Raw genomic sequence first — 17,972 nt, 5'->3', positions numbered from 1 at the left:
TTAACAATACAGCCTACAATGTTGAACTGTGTTGAACACAAATATGTCACAGAATTATTGAGGTTATAGATCATATTTAAATGAGAGAGAGAGGCTACGGCAGGAAACAGTCTCCTGTCAGGAAGTCTATTGATTTCTATTTTGCTTCAATTTGTTAACATTTACCAAACAATCACCACTGTACTGTAAAGGAGCGAGGAGTGAGTTTAGTTCGTGTCCAGTCATATTGTACACTGCAGGAAACAGAACTGGAAGTGATTATAGTGACTATCACATGGTACACATTGGTACAACATGGATGGATGGATGGATGGATGGATGGATGCATTTACAGATGGATAGAATCTATATTTTCTCTCTGCTCTGTCCTTTATAATAATGCCTGTCCTTGTGTTTGTCCCGTTTGTAGCTCGGTTTTCTCTTAAACACCCAGTTGTTTCTTTCACTCATTTCTGCAGCATCTCTCCCATTCCCCACTCTGTTCTATTGTCCTTATCTGCTCTCTGTATGATCATCAATAATACAGCAGTGCTGGAGTTCTTCTGGGCACCTTTCAAAGTATTTGCTTTTGCACTGATGTCAAAATGGAATCAATCTCTGATAATGTGCTGCTGTTGAAGCCATTCAGCTACAAGCACAGCTTGACCTCAACGTATGGGCAGCCACTGCGGATGGAAAAGTGAGTTTCCACCAGATCCAGACGTCAATAAGTGATAGTGCCTGTTTGCATTTATGTTCAAGGTCTGACCTATGTCTTCTGTACAGTCAGCACTCACTGTACACATCGGCGTCACAGAGTTTGTTAGCGTGTGGAAACGTCTTCTTTGTGCCTTGGTTGTTATTAGAGGATATTTACATTACTGGCTCCCTCCTGTGGTCTTTAATGACCTTTGTTCTGCCTACCTATGAAAATACCAGTAGCTCAGCAACTTTTGAATACTGTGGCAGCACCGCTTGGTGCCAACAATCATGTCATGAAAAAAAAAATCACTATAGGGTCCTCTTCTTCTCATTTCTCAGTTATAGAGATCACAGAATGATTATTTACAGGTCGTTTTAATGAATGGAGCAGTCGGAGCCCTGCTCAGGGATCTGACTGCTTGGCTCTCTGCACATGAAAATGCTAATGATTAGCTATTTACAAAATGTTGCTTTAATTAAGTAATGAATGTGATCCTGTTAAAAGCCTCTGGCCATCCTTAAAGACAAAGATGTGAAAATATTAGAGCGACTCTGGGAGGTTTAGGAAAATGTTTTTTAACAACATCATTAGTGTTTGTGTTTATTTTACAATCATTAAATACATTTTATTGGTCAGTGGAATTATTCAATATACAGTGCACATCATTCTTGCCACCTGTTAAAAGAATGATCCGATTAATTTAGCAAATGAGTCATCTCAGTTAAGGTGGTAATTTCAACAGCCCTGGTAATTATTTTTAATGCTTTGCTTTTCTCTTGTGTTTGCGCTTAAAATATCTGCGTAATAACTGTTATAAATGTCATTCCTGCCGCAGTAATTTAACCTCTGGCTACGGGGGAATAAAGCGACGAAGAAATGTTAAGCACACAGTTAAAGTATGTTGAACTCAGCGCCGCACACCTTCTCATCTGTGTTATGATAAAGATCATACTGCGTCAGTGAACGTGAGTGGGAGTGAAGCAGTCACATCCACTGCGGGCCTGCATGTTAAATACCCTGTGTTTTTACACAGTAAGTTGCAGTAGAATTATCACAGTCGTCCACTTACAGTTCCCCACACTCATCTTCTGTTGCTTCTGCAGTTTCCCGACACAACGTTGAGTACATTATACACACACACACACAAAAGACAGTCAGCTGTAACCCTTCTTTCTAACTCACTTTTATTTTTTTTCCCTTTCTCTCTCGCAGGCACATGCAGAGTAAGAGAGAGAAAGGCAGCAGCTAGTGTTCTCTTAGATCATGCAGAAGCAGCAGTCCCCCTGTCAGCCCACTGTGGCAGGGGAGCCACACAAGTCTTTCCAGTAGCAGTCAAAGACAATGATACTCGGGCTTCCTCACATCAAATAGAAATATGCTCACATACACACAGTGAATGTACATACACTGCCCGACTCAGAGTAGAATTCAAGTAAAAAAAAAAGTTTCCCCCACAGTCACAATGATTTTGGTCGAAGCGGATCATCCTTTCAGATGCACGACAACTGACAAAACTTCAGGGTCTGGTGAGGCATGCAGCAAAAACATCCACCAAGGACAAGAAGGAGAAAAGTAGAGGGGGGAAAACTCAGCACGCTGTTCAGCTCTCCAACTGTTCCTTTAAAAGAACCCTGATGCTGTCTGTGGTTATGTTATCCCAAAAGTCACAGTGAAATGAGAAAAAAAAAGTCAAAATCTTTTTCTTTCTTCTTCAGCCCTCAGGGTCACACACAGTGGATCACCTCCTCCGTCTCACTCTCTTCTTTCACTCTACTGTGTATGAAGCAGTGAGAATATTTTCAATGACCCTTCACTGCCCTGCCCTCTTAACAAGCTGCTCTGTTCGGTGCTGCTTTAAGGCTGCAGCCCACTCAAGTGTAATCAGGTTCTCGCTCAGCTGTGGAACCAGCTCTAATGTGTGTGCTCATAAAAGAAGTTGAACTAGAATGTGTGTTAAAGTGACGCATGGGACCACACCGTGGCCAGTTTCTTCCTTTGCCTTACAGCAGTGGTATTAAGGGTTTGATTTCCAGTGGTAACTGTTTGTCTTTTTGTATGAAGTCATGTGCCTTTGGTTCTCCAGTGTTGTACAGACTTATGTCTCTGTTGGTGTTTTTTTCAGTTGATGACACAATATTGGAATCTAGTTGTGGGCCGGATTAGATGGTTTCTTGGGCCAAATTGGGCCCGCGGGCCACCAGTTGATATTTACTGGACTTTACTTTGTATCATCACACCATATTTTATTGCAGTAAAAGGTAACTTGTAGTGAAAAACATTTTTAATGCAGTAATAATGGTTGATGAGGCTAATACTGTAAACGTCTCCACAGTTGAATCATCTTTATATGACACGTATAATTCAGAGCAGACAGACATTATGACTTCACTTCCACAGACAAACTCAGCTCAGTGGTCTCCACACCCTCAGCTGAGAATGACCTGCCGACCTCACCCGCTCCTCTCCTCTGTTTTGTTTTATTTTATTGACAGATATTTTCAGAGGCTGCCATTGGCTGCTCATTAAACAAACATGATGTTGTCAATAAGGCAGGAGAAACACTCTTCACTAATGACTTAACCTAAGCAGTGCAGGCGTTCTCACGCTGCTGAATATCAAAGTCTTTAATTGGGGGCATGTGGGGAGAGCAGGTGGGTGAAGACGTGGCCTGACACGGACGGCAGAGAGTGAGGAATACGCTTCAACAAAAAGTTTTGTTCTTGCACAGTTTGGCGGCGTATCAACTCAGAGAGAGTCTGGGCTAATGAGAAATTATTAAAAGAAGAGTCTTTCTCTCGTGGTCAATAATGAAGTGCACAAAGACCCCAGCTGGTCTGGGGTCTTTGTGCAGTGTTATGCAGGGACCAGCTGGGGTCTTTGTGCAGTGTTATGCAGGAATAAAAAAAGAAAAAGAAATAAAACAGTCACTCTGTGTTGCTCTGCCAAATTCTTACAGAAGACATGGAGTCATTTAATTAGTTCTGGGAGTGAAACAGAGCGAGAAAAGCCAGACGTGTCCTTAGTGGTCGTAGTTTTTTAATTGTCAAAAGATCTAATTATTAACAGTTTTCTTTGGCTCGTCTCTTTCTCGGGGGTCACCACAGCAGTAGTGTGCATAGTGGTCTGGCAGAGTTATTACACCTTTCCTGATGCCTTACCCAACCCTGAGATTCATTTTCATCCTGGCATTTCAATCTGATTAGTTTCCAACCTAAGATGTCATTTTTGATTATTATCCCTGAACCCATCTGTCATTCTGACTGCATATCTTTCAACTGGCTTAGTGTAGTAATTGCCTTCGCTAACGATGACCTTATACTATGTACTATGGATCTGTATGAAGTTATGACTTGTATTATATTACTGGCAATCTCATACATACTTTCTGCAGACAAAGACAAAGTGCAGACACAGATTTTAACTTAATTTATTTTTACCTTCACATCTTCAAAAATATTTCTACCATGTCCTGGCACAAAATTATGCATCTTTGTCCATCTAAATAAAAACAAGAAATCAGAAATTACTTTTTTGTTAAAAAACAAACTCGACAGGTGGAGCATTTGAATGATGCAACACAATCAGTGAAACGGTGGTTAAAAAACAAACTCAACAGGTGGAGCATTTGAATGATGCAACATGTGAGAGTGTATTTTGTACATGTGTTGGTGAAAGGAGGACGTAGAGTCTGAGATCCAGTCTGGGTCCTGGGCTGTTAAAGAATATCAAATGTTGTTCAGGTGAGTTTGGGGTGAAAGAAAGGAGAGGTAAAGAATTCTTTAGCCCTGTGGCGTTCACAGACAGTGGGTGGTTTTTTGTTTTTTTTATGGCGACAATCTCCCAAAAAGCTCTATTAAAGTATATTAATTAGCTCAGGATGCAGAAATGTCTTTGGTTCCAAGAAACAATAAGGAAAAGAACCTGGAGGGCGCGAAAAGAAGCGAGACGTAGAAAGAGAGAGAAGAAAATGTACAGTGTTTGAAGTGTGGTACTTGTAAAATAAAAAATATGTTTTATAAAAAAATAACCCAAGAACAGACATTGATTTTAAAATTTTCTTCCATGATTTTTCAGGAAGTCTGTCTGTCATTCAGCCTTAATAGAACCCGACAGAGTAAGAGCCAGAACAATCCACCAAAGAACCCCTGCTCTGCTCTGCAGCTCATGTGGGATTAAAATGCGATCACTCTGTGAAGGATGAATCTCAAGATGGGTTTTTAAATTCATGGCTTAAACGCAGAAATCAATTTCCAAAAAGACAGATAACCAATGAAGTGAGAGTGGAATATGAGTAATGGCTCCCCCTCCCCTCCCCCTCTCCCTTCCCCTCCATCTGGTGGCTGCATTTGGGGAGATAAGTGATGATAAGTGTATGGATTATCTACACCGTGTTGGCAAAGGTCAGGTTTAATTTTAGGTGTTACTGTCAATACTAGATTAATTTTTTACTTCTTTGTCAAAGAAGATGTTTCCGGTGTCGGAAATTGTCGAGATAAACGTTGTTGTAAAAAGTTACACAGAAATTCGTTGAGTGAGAGCAAATACTTTTTTACGGTTTTGGAAATTGCTGTTGTCGTCCTTCTAACCTGAAGCCGTGGAGTGATGTCACAAGTTAAGCTGTTGTTGGGTGATGTCGTTGTTATTTTCACGTGTGTTTATTTCTGTTGTAACACTAAAGTCCAGGGAAGTGTTTCTGCAGAGATGCCTCACAGTTAGAGCGGTAATGGTCGTTTCCTGGAGAGCAATTTAGGTTTGACTCATGAATAAATTTCAAGGTCCAAACGATCCCTAAAAACCATTACAAATTTATGGCTTAGAACACAGCCAGCATTTTGATTTTGGAGCCATGTGAGGTCTGGAATCATGGACCGTAATGACTTTGTCTTTATTTTTAATAAGAGCTTAGGGTAAATTGTACAAACAGGTACCTGGTGAGGGTGGGGGTGAGGGTGGGGGTGAGGGTGGGGGTGCAAAATTGAACCACTTGGTTAGTGAGGAAATTATGCTAATCACTGGAGGAAGTCAATGTTTTCACAGAGTTTTGTTTTACAGTCACTCAGTCGTGGTTCTTGTTTCCAGGACTCCATCAGAACTGGACACTGATGTTCTAAGGCAGTGGTTCTCAAACGTTTTATACTCCACCTGATGTACCACCGGAGAAAACATTGAGCTGTTGTATTAATTGTGCATGGTATGTTTCAGATTTATTCAATTGTAAATGTGTACCACTAGAGAGTGCTCGTGTACAACTGGTGGTACGCTTGCCACAGTTTGAGAACCACTGTTCTAAGGAACCTGAAATGTTACAGTAGCCACAAAAACTTTTGATTATGTCCCTGTAAATGCCTGTGACACAAGTGCAGCGATCAGCTGTAAATTAGATTAGATTAGGTTGAACTTTTCTCATTTGAAAATTGTTACAAAAATAGGAAAGTATGAACTAATTGAATAATGAACAGGTTGAAATGACACTGTTGATGGTACATGGAGGTGAGATTCTGCTTTGTAAAATGCACCGAGGTTCCTCATGGAACCTGGACCTGAATGGGTGTGTGCCGGTGTCTGGCTCTGTGCAATTCATTATTTATTGCTCAGGCCCAGGACACACCAAGCTCAACGGTCAGCCATCGAACATTCAGTGGTCGTCTCCAGGCCTCGTCAGGCTGCTCTGTGCAGGGTCCATAGAAAATCTGGCATTCATCCACAGTGTTGAATAAAATGTTGTGTCTGAAAACCCTGTGTTCCACCAGAGTTTAAAAAAGAGAGAGACAGAAATTACAGACAGTAGCATAAAAACAATGACTCAGAAATAAAAATAATTATAATAACAACAACTAAGTTACAATTTAGTCAAAAGACAAGATTTGCTCTTACGAATGTGTACATGAAATGTATGCGTAAGTATTGCAGTACTGTCATGACAGACAGGCGCAAGGACTGCTTTTCCTGATTGCCTTTTAAATGAGCAAAAAAAAAAAAACTTTGACATGTTCGTGATCAAAAGCCTTCCATTTGTAAAGGCAGCTTTGTAATGAATTGTGAAGCCAATTGTGACAGTTTTCTTTTGATTTGAAAAGACCAAAAAAAAAAAAAACCCATGACATCAGGATGGTTCAACTACCACAACATATCCATTTTATTCTGGACAATTCCACAGAGCTGGTTTGAAATAACGGCTGTTCACGTCTCTGATTCTGTCCATACAGACGAGTTACCAAATGGCGCCACATCTGTAACAATCAGAATAATCACAGATACATTCTGCTCCATTTGTGTCACGCGGCACAGCTGGCTCAAATCCGGTTGTTGCCAAATCCCCTCGCAGCCGGGAACAGCCTGTGGCTCAGCTGTAGAGGGAGGGAAAAGGGAAGATGACGGAGGAAGAGTTTCTCTTAGAGAAAGAATTAAAACCACCGAGCGTACCGTAACAGGTTCATTAATAAACTAGACAAAAGTGAATTCAGTCATTTGGAAAAACATGATTAAACACTATTTTGAACCAACACAAACCTGCGTTCACTCCACTGCTGCACTGCAGAGTTGCTCCTTGAAAATGAAAAAAAAAAAGGTCCAAACTTCTGTTACTCGTAAACAACCACACACACACACTCTCCGGAGTGTGTACCTCGTCTCTCCAGTGACTCTGGGGGTTGAATATTTGGCAAGAGGGGGACGTCATTATCGACAGAACCTGCCAGGAAGACTGACGCCTGAGGGCCAGCGCACAATAAAGGTGAATCCCTCATCCACCATGTTGGTCTAATAAAATTCAACAACCCATGCTGCGTTACCAAAAAAAAAAAAAAAAAAAAACAGGCGCTTTTTACCCACAAGCCATTTTATTTTCCTCTCAGTTAAGGATGTAATCAGTGGAAGTAAATCATCTGCATGGGAGTGTTAAATCTGGACGGAACATCACGGTCTCTGTAGATCAGCACAAAGGTGTTGTTGAGATTCTCTCTTAAAGAGACAACGTCACGACTTCATCAACAACATATAAACATCAGTCAGTCAGTCAGTCAGTCAGTCGGTCAGTCAGTCGGTCAGTCAGTTATACAAACTTCACTGACCAGACACAGCCAGCTGAGCCACATCCCCACAGGGAGTGCTGTCCTGATGGTTTCAAACTCCACATCATGTAACATCATTAACTACTGGTTCCATTAAAACCAGTCCAATATGTTTCCATGGGATATATGAGTTATGTTTTTAATATTGTGCAGTTATACATATATATATACTTATATATATTTATATATATATATATATTTACAGCATATTACATACAGTTAATCATGATTAATTAAGGGGGAAATCAACATTCCCAAATATAACAAAAAGGTTTTCTTTGTATAAAGCTGGTACAGAAAGACAAATTATAACTTTTTTACTTATATTTATATTTGATGGCTAAGGGCAGTGATTCCCCCCCGCAGTGCGCTAAAGGACGTGTACGGGTGAGTTAGCATCAGTGTCAGTGCAAATGTGGCATTTTTTACTCACTGTGATCATGACTCTTCTCACTGTGAATGCAGCATGACTGTGTTTGTGTGGAGGAACCTTAGTCACAGTTTCCCTCCACTCTGTATTGAAGTAACTATTAAATTGTAGAAAAGAGAAGAAGAGCACAGCTTTAAAATAAGGGCTACAAGCAGACTTTACACCTTATCAGAGGTGAAAGAGAAAAATAAAAACTCTGAATACTTATCAGATCAGACAGTGTGAAATGCTACAAATCGGCAGGATAAAGGTATTTTAATAGTATTTTTATGAAACGGCTGAATGCTGCATCTAGAAGAGAATAAAATAAATATGTGAAAGTGTGACAATTGAAATGTTTCATCAGCGCTGCATCTCTATAGTCATCTTGACGTTGACCTTTTGCTTGAAACTGTGAGATGTGTGATCGAAGCCTGGCATGTGTTTGACATGACGGCGTCCTGTAAGTCAACGCAGCGCGTGTATACATCATTTATCAGGAAGTCAAAGATGGTGACGTCTGTCTGCACTGACAGGGTTCTGCACTGACAGGGTTTATTTTCAACATTAGAGCGAACATGTGCTGTTTCTAATCGAGTAGAAAACCATTTTCAACATTAGAGCGAACGTGTGCTGTTTCTAATCGAGTAGAAAACCCATATAAACAGTCATTCGGTGATTAGCCCAAGTCATGTTCACTCCAGGCCTCTGCCTCTCTGCTCCCTCTGTCACTGCTTCTCTGGGTTTTTAACATTTCTTCCCGGCGACTGGCATCCAAATGTGTTCACCTCAGCCTTCTCCGTCCCCTGGGCGCCGATGCTGCCAGGACAGTAGCTCCGCCCATCGCTGCAGCCCAGCTCTGACTGCAGCTGGACCCTAGAACATTCGTCCTCTGTGGACAGGGCATCTAATCAAAACACAGCAACAGTTGGTGGACCAGCACCCGCAGTTATAATGTTATGAGACAGCAGCAGCAGACCCTCCCAACCCCCCGTCCCCCCACGGAGATTTCAGTTATTGGAGGTGGCTTCCAGCTTTCACTGGAGAATTTTAAACAGGATCAAATGACGTAATAGTTTTAATATTTCAGTGGGAAGTTTATTTGGTTACTGCTCATATGACCTGCAGCACATCTGTGGGAAATAGTGTCATTTTCTCTGTGTGAACTTTTACCTTCAGATTCCTCAATTAAAGAAAATAATAATTTAACTCATGTTAGAGACTAATCTTAGACACAGGAGTCAGCTGATTGGCTGTTTGTCTAATTGAAGTCATAACGAGCTAATGCATAACCCCGTCCTCATATTCAAATCCATCAAATCCTTGATGTCAGTCAACATTTATGAGATAGTATGAAGAACATTTTCCATTCAATGTTTTGAAAGTTTAACATTTTTTGTAGATGATTAAAGACAGTTTGGAATTCAAGGACGGTAAAAGAAAATGTAGTACTTATTGATTTTCAAAAAAAAATAAATTGAAAAGCGTCGATGTCGAAGAAGTTTAAAAAGATGATCTTAATTCCTGGACTCTGTCAAGTTTGAGAAATGTATTAGAATTTCTGCAGAAGGCTGACACAGAGTTTTTAAAAGTTTCAATTTTAATTTGAAAAAAAAAAAGAATTAATGGTCTACAATCTTTTCAATTACAACAGCGAGAAAAACTGATATCTGACTTTAAAGATTTTTTTTTATTAATGTTACGACTTGGAAAATAATCACATGGTTTCTTAACATGTTTTACTGAAGCTTATGAAATAAAAAATAATACAACTACCATGAGCATGAATAATGTGAAAGTACTTAAATTGTTTTTTTGTAACTGTTCCTTTTCTTATTTCTCATAGAAATACTACCAAACCTAATATAATCTGTAAATGACTAATTGTAGCTGAATTGATTATTCATTCATTCATTAATTTATCTTATTCTTTATGATTGCAGGGGGCGCTGAAGACAACTCCCATTGGTTTCTTGGTTGTAGGACGCTGTAGGACCCACTAACATATGGTTGGCAGCTTCTCCTGCGCCGCATCATCATCTCAGTGAGTCATCATTCATCATCATTCGCCAAGACGCTGCCTTTATTTAAGAGGTTAATTGAGTTCCATGTGTTTAATTCGAAGTGGGAGTTTTCACATTTCTGCTCACAAAGCTAAAAGACAACACTGAGAACTGACGCTGCGCTGCGTTTTCCTCACATAAGCCTCCAAACACCGGGCCGTTATTAAAACTTAAAACCCTGTGAGTCAATATCATCCATCATAGGTGAGAACCGAGGGCCCGTCCAGGAGCCCACCGGGTTTTACTGGTCGTCAGGTGGGGGAGTGGAGAGAGCGGCCACTTAATGACCAATCCTGAGCATTTCAACAGTCAGTAGTATTCCTCCATAATTTTGAGACACAGTGTTGTCAGTGAATGGTCCTCACTGAAGCCCAGGCAGATGAGCTGAGCAGAGTGAAGACTCCCTGACTTTGACTCTGACTGTGGACCATGTGGTGTTTGTGGGCAGTCGTTCCCTGCGGCAGCATGAGACTTACATAATGGCAACCTGTGAGCCGTCCTGTTTGTTTTCATTTACGGACAAGTCATTAGGAGCTGCGTGTGAGGCCGTGCTGTGAATTGGAACTTATTGCCCTTCGACATGATTAATTGCTCACGGTCTGGAGAGTGATAAGGCGCTGGCATATTAGAAGGAAAGACAGGGAGGAAAAAACACCAGTGAGCTTCTTTAAAAGGTGACATTTAAACAGGTAAATAAAACTGGAGTAGGATTATTTTATAATTCACAAATCTGCTGTTATTGATGTAAGAAAAAAAAACATTTCACCAGTGAGAGATTAGACATAGTGTAACGTGCTTTACCAGAATTTTCATGAAAAAAATGTGTTTATTTAAAAAAAAATCCTTGAACTTTTTTAAAAAGTTTGATCAGTTTTTTTAACCGGTCTGATACCAATGTTCATGAACCTTCATTTTCTGAGCAAACCTTCAATACAAATGTAGAATTTTTAAGTTCAATAGACTCCAAAAATGTGGGACAGACAAGTTGGGTCACACTATTAGGCCACATCCCTTATCATTTTCAGAGACTGAAATTGAGATTGAAGGAAGGAAAAAAGGAGAAAGGAAACAGAGGAATCTGAGAAAAGGAAGAAGGAAAAAAGAAAGATGAAAGGAATTTAAGAGGGAAAGGTGAGGATAAAGGTGAGGAAACCAGGGCAGAAAAAAAGAAGAAGAACGACTGATAAACGTTGGGGAGTAAGGAGAGGGAAGGGAAGAAGCAAGGAAAGAATGAAGAAAGAAAGGATGGAGGGAGGTAGGGAGAGGAAAAGAAATTTGTATGCACAAAATAAGGGATAGGACGTAGGAAATGAAAGTGAAGAATGAGAAAGAGGAAGGTAACTGAGGTTAGGAAGCAAAGAAAAAAGAGGAGATAGATGTCAAAGAAAAGGAACCTGAAAAGAAGAAGAAAGAAAAAATAGGAAATAAAACAGTGAAACAACAGATAAATTAAAAACCCTCAGAGATTGACTCTGTACTAATTCGAAGTGGCTCAGTCTCTCCACTGCGTTGGCTCCGTGCCGCGCTCCACATCAAAGAACTCTCCGGAGCGTTTGAACAAAGTCAATCAGCTCTTTCCTCTTATTTATTTATTACATATTTATCACTGTGAAAATAGGCTGTCCTACATCCTGCATGACAGCGGCACACAGAGCTCATGTGGAGAAATCATTATCTAATTTCACGGCTTGAAAATGTCGCCGGCTCTGAACACTGAGGGCTGCTTTGTTTTAGGGAACATCCTCCGCTGACAGATCGTGTCAGGAGGCTAATGGTGAGGTGGGTGAACGCACGTCCGCCTTCTGGAAGTCTGTCTCAGCTGCTACACTAATACTGCTCACTTTGGTGAGTGTTGACTGCACTTCAGGGTATTCCCACTGTCTCCCAGGGAAAACCAGGCTCAACTGTAACTCATCCAGGTGCAGTCAGTACAGATGCTACTGTACATGTGACAAAAAACACCATGTGACCAATCTGTGCAAGTGAGTTGTAAATACAGATCAGTGTTTGTTCAATCACAAAACAAATGACTAAATGACATAGTGATAACTTCCTGTCTGTTGACCTAAATGAAGAAGAAATTCTTTCAAATTTTATTTGGTGTTGCCGTTTCTCTCAGGCCGATTTATTTTATTTTATTTTATTTTTTGCTCTATCATGATAAACAACACCAGAATCTAAAACATTGCATCATTTCTGAACTTGGGGTGAAGCTGTTTCCAAAGCACTTGATCTATTTATCAATATTTTATACACAAGTGTCCTCTTGCTCAGAGTTTGGATGTGTTCTTGCAATAAATGTAAAAAAAAAAAAAAAAAAAAAAATAGAAAGAGGCATCACATCCATTTCTTTGGTCTGTAGTCAACAATATTTAGAAAAAAATGACCAAAAACTTTTTTCTTTTTTCTCCCTCTGTGTTGAAGTTCAGACAAGAGGTTGAAAAATTGTTAGAACATTAAAAACAACAAATTTAAATTAAATATTTGAAGGATTTTTTTAGAAAATGCAATGTAAATTTATATTTACATTAATAAACCCATCTCTTTGTGTTTTGTGTATTTTAGCCACAATGAAGCCGTTTGCTAACTGTTTTATTAAATTCAGTTCATCAGAATTTGGAAAAAAAAAAACAAAAAGCTGATAAAACAGCAACTCCTGCTCAATCCACTTGACAATACTGGAGCTCCGACTAGGCTGACAAACAAAAACTGCGAAAAACAAGGGTAAATAATTCACAATTAGTGTCAAAACAGACATATAAGCAGGCAGCGTCAGAGGCACACGTCAAGACGTCGCCTTCGAGCTGCAGATCTGCAGCAGGAAAAGTGCCGACAGCGTAGTGTCGAGCGCTGAACAAAGGTGAGACAACCAGCTCCTGGCTCTGGGTGGTGCTGATGTGAGGAGTGAATGAACCTCTGACGGGTGACAGCAGGTGCTGGTGAATTATTAGCTCTAAAATCTCTCTGACAGACACTCCGCTGTCTGCAGGTGAGCTCATATATTTGAAAAGCCTTAAAAAGCAGCTGTGGAGAAAACATGAAAGTAAGTTGAAGTTAGTGAATTTACACTGGATGTACAGTAGGTGGCTGCTCAGTGACCGTAGGTAACTCACGAACCTTTTTTTCTATTTCCTTTTTCCCGTCTGGATAATTGGTAGACTTGAAAACACACAAACCTGAGATAATGAGACGGTGCTGACAACCATTCAAAGCAACAGTTTTTTGTTTTTTTTCAGCCACATCATTACTTTTACTGTTTTCAATGACCAGTTTTTTTTCAGCCATTACAGTCATTACTTTTACTGTTTTCAATGACCAACCTTTTTATATTTTTTAAACACACACTGATTTGGAGATTTCATTAGGATGGCGTTAGGATAGAGGTCAAGTTACGACTTACAAAGTCGTGAGAGTGACTTTGTGAGCGGTCACTCACCAGTACGTGACGTGATCATAGATCACTGTATTTCACAGGCAGTGAAAGCAGCATCCTCTGAAGGTTTGCTGCTAATCTTTGGAATCTCAGAACAACTTCAGAAAAACCCACCAGCGTCCACAGCAGCAGCAGCAGAACCGTCTTTCTAAGACTTTATTATGCAAAGAAAAGGCCATATATCAGTTTGGTGCAGACCCACTGTCAGGTCTCCTCGACCTGAGCTCATTTGAAACGGATGAAAAGACACTAGAAATTCCTCAGACACTGCAGGCCAAGTGTAGGGGTTTTTTTGGTTTTTTTGTTGTTGTTGGGTTTTTTTTTTTTGGAAAAGTTAACGTATGATTCTCCATGGCAAACAAAGAAAAGACAATGCAGACAGTTAGCGGTTAGCTTCGTTGTATTTCAACTGAACTACAGACATTGATGTAGAGCCATTTCGTGGAACTTCAGTAAATCAGGAGACTATTGGTGGAAAAAGCTCCGCTCACTTTCTGCTCAGCTGACTGTGGTTACTATGCAGAAGGTTCTTTATTGAATCTTTGGCTATAAACATTTTCCATCTCGGTGTCTTCACTGTTGTTTGGGTTGATAAAGCACTTGGTAATGTTTGGTGAAATATGGTGTAAGGACAACCCTAATATTTAACAAATGAAATTAGGACAGAGAGTGTTTTTTGTTGTTGTTGTTTTGTCATTGATTTTCAGACCAAAGAGGTGAATAATGTTATATTCTTAGAAAAAATATCGACTCTTTGGCCAACAAAGTGAGATATACACACACACATATATATATACAGAGTGTGATATACTGTTTTACACACGGTGCCTCACGGACGCCGCTGCAGCTCCGCTGGTGCGTGTGAAGATGAGTGAAGTGCACTGGTGTTGTCTTTGATGGTGTGGGCGTCCTTCAGGCGGTGGCAGCTGCTCGGCTGGACCGTGACTCACTGGACCGTGTCACGGTGACAACAAGAGCAGGTAGGCAGCAGCGGGCGGTCCTGACGGAGGCCTGAGAGGTGGAGGGATGGTGAGAACACAGGAAGTGGTGCTCAGTGTTTCGGACACTCTCTCCAGCTGAGAGATGAGTCAAAGGGCCGTGTCGTGCAGAGTGTGTGTGTGTGTGTGCCTCCCGTTGGAGGAGGTGAGCGATCAGCACTCCGGTGACTCCTCGCTCCTTACGGCACCAAAGTACACAGCACTGAGTGCAGGGTAGAGATCAATACCTGAGGCAGCAGCTAATGATGAGCTGCTCCAAACTCATTAGAGCCCTTAAAATGTTATGTATCTTCACTGGATACATTAATTTACGATCTGTTATATTTGTGATTCTTAAATGAATCATCTAATGAGTTTTTACCGGTCAGGTCACACAGAGGAGACTGGAAATGAGAGAAACAAGAAGTAGAACATTAATGCTGGCATTAATTAGACAAAATGTAACGCTAATTATTTTACATAATTTCTCCTCCACTCAGATCAGATTTCAGGGTCATACTTTTCAAGTTTTGTGGCTCTGCGTCGCTTTTCTAATATTTATTCTTACATTACCGCGTATTTTAATGAATTTGGGGAATTTGCGATTTATTACAGCCCTGCGCAACGATAACGCACACGGCTCGATGATAAATTTGATATAAGATTTTTACTAATAAAATGAAGACTTTTACACCCCTCACTTTAATGGCGGTGAGACGTGTTACGCTGAATGGCCTGGAGGCAGTGACCCTGTCTGAAAGTCAACACGCAGAGCTGGAGGTGGACGACAGGAAGAGGCTGAGATTTCCTGGGACAGAAGAGTTAGGGAGGCGAGGCCGAGGTGTTCAAAGAGTCGGTAAAACTTTTGGATAACGCAGGTGTCGGTGGAGACCCCACACTTTATTTCTTAATGGTACAAAAAAGGAAGAATTTGTGGATTTTGCCTCACCTCACCTGGTCCCTCAAATCTGCATGTATTCAAGTTGAAATTCATCCGTGTTCCGTGTGCATTAGGTGTATCTGCCCCACATTTTGAGAAACACTGAGTTACAGTGAGACTAAGACACTTTTTTGTATGAATTGTTGTGTTTGGTTCTGAACCAGAGTTGGAGCTGCAGTATTCTACTAAAGGCTTCCACGGCACAAATAAATCAGGCAAACCTTTGTGCATTTCATCATGACAACAACAACCAAACCTAAATCTCCATCATCAATTCTACTTGAATCCATCCTATAATTTATCATCACTGCGCATCTCAGTCTGCAACCATTTAGGCTCCAAATTTCCTAACTGGAGGATTTGGCTCTCAGCCTTTGCTAACAGTAAATTGCTATATGAAACAACATATTGTCATTTGTTAGCCATCTGACTGTGATGTATTGCAATGAGATTAGCGCCCATTTCACGCTCGCACTTCGCATTTGTTTTGTCGGGAGCAAAATAGAAAAGTTTTGTTCAGAAATCCCCCCCGACTCCCTGAGTGTAACATTATAACAGTAGATGGTGACCATCTGAATTATTTGCTGTTTTGCCCTGAACAACTCAGTCAAGACCTGATGCTGCTAACAAACACGCAGCCCCTAGTGGACGCTCCAACAACACCATGAAATAATCATTTTGACGGCCCTATTATAAAGCTGAGGTCTGGACCTTCAGTTGATGTTAGATCTGTTTAATTGTGTTAATGACTTCATGAAATTGATCCTAAGAAATCCAATAATTCCACCCTCATTAATCAACACACGTTATTTGTCTTTTTGTTTCAACAATATGCAGGAAAAAATTGTTTGTCATATTTATTAATGTTGATTAATTGGGATTAATTACGATCACAGTTAATCATGTGAATAATCGCGATTAATCCATGTGCACCCTCTGATTAATCAGATTTCAATTTTTAATGTTTCGACAGGTAATATTTGAACCTGTTTATGTGATTTGAATCAGGTTTTTTCATCGACAGACATATGTACAGCGGATATCAGGCCTGCCTTACAGACAGATGGTCCTGGGTTCAAGCCCCAGAGGAACTGGTATAACACACTAGATTTAGTCTCATTAAAGTTGAAGCCACACTGTGTAAGAAGTTTGTGCACTTGCCTTACAGCAAAAAAGGGTCATTGGTTTGATCCCTGGTTGTAAATATAATAGAGCTGTTTAGGAAGAGTGTGAGTGTGAATGTTTGTTTGGCTGCTGCTGTTATGAACTGGCACACTGTCAGAGGTGTACAGTTCCCTACCATCAACACCACCATCACCCTTTACCCCCTACCATTACCTTCAAAAGGAATCACACTCACCCTCACCCTTTACCCCTCACCACTCACCTCCTACCATTACCTTCAAAAGGAATCACAAGACGAAATTTTTTTTTTTTAAATGACACAACGTAGGTGAAGTATTTCACTGTTGTTATGGTGCATTTATATCTTTCAGGTCATCACCCACAATATTTGTGATTGCCACATCTGTGCTGCAGAGCGAGGTGACCTAGTTCTCAACTGATGGGAACTTAACTTGGGATAAGAGTTCAATCCCCGTCGACTTCCGAACCCCCGGTTGACGAGGCTTAAATAAAAAAGTTGCTTCACCCCAGCACTCGCCAGTTGCAACATGAAAGAGGAATAACTTTATCCCATCAACTTTGAAGTGAATGTTGTCATCTTAGCTTAGTCTTTAGTGCTCCGGCTTCAACCCCAGCAAGTTGCTGCATGTGTGTGTGTGTGTGTGTGTTTCTGAGATTGAGATTGGTTCTAACAAACAGAAGATAGAGATCACTTTGTCTCAGGGGACCTGGCAGTGAGTGACAGAAAGTGCCGTCCTTAACAGCAGCATCAACAGTCATTCTCTTCTCAGTCTGGAACTATTTGCACCCAGTCGTACAATCAGGCTGCATTAATGACAGCTGGCATTTAGCGGTGAGAGGCTGCAGCCTGATTGGCAGAGACAGCTGTGATAAGCAGGGAAGGAACAACTCACATAAGGTAGAAGGAGCAACTGTGAAACTAATTTAAAGGCCAACGTTTTGAGGAAAATGTAGGTAAAAAAAAAAGAAGTAAAAATATCTTTACAGTTGCTTTGTTGAGCATTATTCATAAATCTAACTCTCAGGCTTTGACTCTGTTTTTTTCAGTCTACAAATCTTTGCAGGTACCTGTCAGAGAGGTGAGTCTTTGTCTTAGAAAAACCTAGATCTGAAAACAAACCCAAACCCTCTGCAGTCATCTTTACTCCACTTCAATATACTCCACTGATTTCATATATTACAGCACATAAAAAGCATTTTTCTTCTTTTTAAATTCATAGTGAATGCTCTACTGTCACGACGTGCAGCAGCA

General features: G+C 40.5%; 2 long non-coding RNA genes across 5 annotated transcripts in view; one reads left to right on the top strand and one right to left on the bottom strand.

Annotated features, from left to right (window-relative positions):
* The window catches only part of LOC103393098 (uncharacterized), a 182,546-nt gene that overhangs the window by 163,479 nt on the left and 1,095 nt on the right, over window positions 1-17,972 (top strand). The window contains exons 5-7 of one of the 4 annotated variants that reach the window (XR_003052512.1): window positions 10,105-10,205; window positions 17,071-17,670; window positions 17,768-17,799. This is a non-coding gene — a long non-coding RNA (uncharacterized LOC103393098). Of the gene's footprint in view, window positions 1-10,104; window positions 12,579-17,070; window positions 17,967-17,972 lie in introns of those variants that run through there. The other 3 variants (XR_001761401.2, XR_003052511.1, XR_003052510.1) reach the window with 3 other exon arrangements.
* Window positions 13,953-17,082, bottom strand: LOC112488450 (uncharacterized). Its single transcript, XR_003052514.1, has 2 exons — window positions 16,975-17,082; window positions 13,953-16,912 (listed from the first exon to the last, which is right to left on the bottom strand). It is a non-coding gene; the product is annotated as an uncharacterized LOC112488450 (long non-coding RNA).

This window comes from Cynoglossus semilaevis, chromosome 17 (genome assembly GCF_000523025.1).
Source record: "Cynoglossus semilaevis isolate Cse_v1.0 chromosome 17, Cse_v1.0, whole genome shotgun sequence".
NCBI classification, from domain to species: Eukaryota; Metazoa; Chordata; class Actinopteri; order Pleuronectiformes; family Cynoglossidae; genus Cynoglossus; species Cynoglossus semilaevis.
The sequence above is the reverse complement of the archived record's forward strand: the minus strand, read 5'-3'. Positions and strand labels throughout refer to the sequence as shown.